We start from the raw sequence: 3,905 nt of genomic DNA, 5'->3' as shown, positions 1-3,905 counted from the left end.
TCAGATCCTGGCTGTAATGGCCTGTGACACACTAGAGTAACGCTGCATCTTTAGCCAATAAAAAAGGTAACTTGAGATTGTCAGGAGATGAGACACGTGCGCTTAAATTGCACATCTGCTTTATACTGTACTGTCAGGTATTATTTGATCATCTATCTTTAGAGGAAAACAGATCAGACAGTATTGTCCAATGTTGAGAAACTACAAACATATGTCTTGCCAATACCATGACCAAACACAAGTGGGGGGATCAAGTCTTCTTTTTCAGGGGCTTAACATCGAACTGAATGTTAAAATCAAGCTGACTGTCTAACCGTGGATTGTATAGTAAATTCACGACGAAATGCTGTTAAAGGGAGAGTGTACATTAAGCTTGCTCGTGCATATCTCGTTGGGATTTATTGCAGAGTGATGAGTGTCGTGTCCGCTGTCCATCTGGCTGAAGTGGGCGCATCGTGACATCTGCCTCTGGAAGGCAATCGAATGACCAATTGATTTTGTCCAAACATGTTTGAATTCTTGTGAAGATCAGTCCCAGCTGGTGATTGAAACGTTCCATTATCAGTAATTCCTTATGTCGTACGAGCTCTCTAGGATATATCTTTTCGTGTTGGCCTACATATGTTTTGATCAAGTAAAATGAGATTTCACACGTTAAGATACATCTTGGGGATCGTTGATTTCTTGATGTGATGTAGCTCTCACACCTATGACATCAGCCGTTAAACACAACTCCTGTTTCTATGCTTCTTGTGCCATCTGCTGTTTTATACTAGTATAAAATTGTTTAGGTTATTCAGGAGTAGGTCTATTCGCCAATCGTTAAGATCGACTGAAGATCAGCAGAAGTTTCAGCACCGCGGACAGCGATCCACGAAATACAACAGCTAAACACTGGGCACCAAAAGTCTCACAAAGACATTTAGCATTTCATAGTTCACAATCAGTTAAGCTGCACTGCGTTTTTATTGATGAGTCCTTTCATGGTGGTAAAGAGTTTAAGATTTAATTTGTCACATACAAGTTATATGACATACAAAAAGCAGTGAAATTTAGGTATGGCATACTCTTTTTAGACTGTGCGAAAAAAAACAAGAGACAATACAAATAATGAAATATCCGAAAAAATAATGAGAAATAAAAATGATAATTAAATACAAATAATAAAATATACACAATATATGAAACTACTACACAGATACTGTGTAATGATGCTACAAGAACTGCTATACATATGATGTGCAGAGATGTAAACAACGTGCAAATGAATTGCATAGTTAGGTTTTCATGAAAAAGTGCAGTGTGCGAAAGAGTTATTGGGTAACCCTACACAACCAGAGTCTCTAAAGTGTAGTGTGTTCAGTGTCCATTGTTTAGTAGTCTGATAACATGAGGGAAGAAACTCCTCCTGAGCCTCTCTGTTTTTGCCATCAGACTTCGGAAGCGTCTGCCTGGCTGTAGCAGATGAAACAGTGGATTTCCAGGTTGGGTGGGGTCTTTAAGGATCTTTACAGCCCTAGATTTACATCTCCTGATGTGGATGTCTTGCAGAGAGGGAAGAGATGGAGATGCGTTCAGCAGAGCGCACTACTCTTTGCAGGGCTTTAAGTATATATACTTTAGAGTATATATACTGTATGGTATATGTGGTGGACCATTTCAAAAGTAGCAGTGAGTATCTTGTTTGTCCACTCATCTCATCCTTACAGTCTACACCAGATTTGGCAGTTCTTGTGTGAGATGTTACTCCGATTTTTCATTAAAACACTTGCAAGTTGAACTTGTCTAGGTAGACATGTGGCTGCAAGGATGATCAGCTGTCCTTCCTGTCTGCCTGTAGCACTGTCTTAGGCATCTTACTTTACAGACATTGTTGCTTATTTCTCTGGCCACATCTGCAGTCCTCATGCCTTCCTGCAGGACTATGGCATGTTCACAGAGATGAGCAGGAACCCTGGACATCTTTCTTCTGGTGTTTTTAGAGTGAGTAGAAAGGTTTCTTTTTAACACACACACACACACACACACACACACACACACACACACACACACACACACACACACACACACACACACACACACACACACATATATATATATATATATACAGAGAGAAAGAGATAGAGAGAAATAAGGTTACATTCATTCATGTTGTTTTTGGTCTTAATTTTATAACAATAGTGCAAAATAATCCTGTGTGTTTATATATTCTTAAATTACAGGTAAAACCTTCATAATCTAAGCATGTAATTAGTGGCTAAAATATCTATTAAAGGGTTGGTTTACCCAAAAATGTGGAGGATTGGGGTTATGGGTGATGGGGGTTTGGATGGGAAAACAAAGGCCTCCTGTTGCGAATCGATGTGAAAAAAAAAAAATTAAAACATAATAATTAATTTAATCTAGCTTGCGCTCTCTGTTGTACACGGAAGCAGTTCTGGTCGAATGGTGTATGGAGGTTGGCTTTGTGCATCCGCCGCTCAGAAGTGATGAAGGCGGAAGTGCAGGGGAGAGATTAAATCAAAACAACCATCACTAATTAGAAGAACAAAATGAGGATTTGTAAAGAATAATGTCGGAAGATTTCGATATAAGCCAAGAGGAGGCTGGTTTTCCTTTGCTAAAGTAAGGGAACTTTGCTTGCTTTGTTCCTGTTATCAAACATTGGTTTTCACGAGACTCACCGGCGCATGCGCAGCACCGACCCCATACGTCATCCTCCCGGAACTGCTTCCATGTACAACTGTTGGCGCAAGCTACATTAAAGTGATTATTACATTTTGAATATGGATATTTTTTGTTACAAAACACAAACACAGCAATTCGCTACAGGAGGCTTTTGTTCACACCCCTGGAGCTGTGTGAGACACTTTTTTTAATGGATGGGCACTTTTTATTTCACTTCTTTTGGACTGAAGCACTGCAATACCTGTGAGTGGCATTAAACACCTTGAAAGATCAAAAACAATTTTTAATATAACTCGTCTGAAAGAAGAAAGTTATATACACCAAGGATGACTTGAGGGTGATTAATTTATGGGCTAATTTAAATTTTTGCGTGAACTAACCCTTTAACTAACAGTAATATGTAAAAAATATGAAAACCTTTATAATGTTAATACTTATACAATTTATGCAAGAATATATTGCATAAATATACATGTATATTATAATTGTTCATATTATAGAGATTTTTCATTATTACAAATCACATTGTTTAATTTTTAATTTGTTTGTTTATTTATGCATTTTAACATATTTTAATGAGTGTTCATGCGATGTTGTCAATAGTTTAAGACAACAAACACTTTGAACTCCATAACATAAGAACTCTTTTCAAGTCTTAATTTAAATTAGATTAAAAATGCCATTTAACCATTTTAAGTTGTAAAATAATAAATTGACCTAAACAAAAGTCATGCAAACTGTTCCTTGGATGAGATCTATTTTTTACATTGTTTTGAGAACATTATCATCTGATATCTTTTGCATGTATCCATTTATAGATGAAAAATGAAGCTCTTTGAGTAAAATGTTTACAGAACTAGGCTCAATCCCACAGTTTAAAAATAAACATTTACTTACCGCTCAGTCGTTCTTGCAATAAACTCGTTGTTCAGAATTTGGAAGATAAGCCCTGAAACCCTCTGATAGAAGTGCAATATCTGAGAACAGGAAATGACAACAATCACCTCTCAGTCTGTTATTTGACAAAAGCTATACTGAAGTTGCTCTCCACAAATGCATTTCAAATGAACTTTGGGCCTTGAAATTGACTTCACTCACTTTTATATTTTTTCTTTGCTGTTTTAGTGTGCTATTTTTCATTATTTTGACTTTGTGTAGTGCTTGATTTACAGCCTCAGGCTCTAGCTTAAGTACTGATCTCTCTCAATGCATCCAGA

This window comes from Carassius carassius, chromosome 33, assembly GCF_963082965.1.
Source record: "Carassius carassius chromosome 33, fCarCar2.1, whole genome shotgun sequence".
NCBI classification, from domain to species: Eukaryota; Metazoa; Chordata; class Actinopteri; order Cypriniformes; family Cyprinidae; genus Carassius; species Carassius carassius.
The sequence above is the reverse complement of the archived record's forward strand: the minus strand, read 5'-3'. Positions refer to the sequence as shown.